The sequence below is a fragment of the Rhagoletis pomonella genome, unplaced genomic scaffold (assembly GCF_013731165.1).
Source record: "Rhagoletis pomonella isolate Grant_MI unplaced genomic scaffold, Rhpom_1.0 Rhpom_scaffold_00002, whole genome shotgun sequence".
Classification (NCBI taxonomy): Eukaryota; Metazoa; Arthropoda; class Insecta; order Diptera; family Tephritidae; genus Rhagoletis; species Rhagoletis pomonella.
Window position 1 is genome coordinate 50,163,668 of NW_023458556.1, and position 226 is coordinate 50,163,893.

Consider the following 226-nt stretch of genomic DNA (forward strand, 5'->3'; position numbering starts at 1 on the left):
TTTTTTTTACGTAGAATACGTCTTACGTTTCGATATGGAGGCTATGCTCAAATGTTGTAGTTGTAATTTTTGAGCTTCACGAAAACGCTTATTGCACGAGAACTGGTGAAGCGATTGCAAAGGAAGGTGTATCGTTTCAAACAAAAAATTCCAAACCTATCGACAGATACATTCCTGTAAGTAACCGATTCGGTGTCTGTCCTAGAAACAACGGTAAATATTGGCC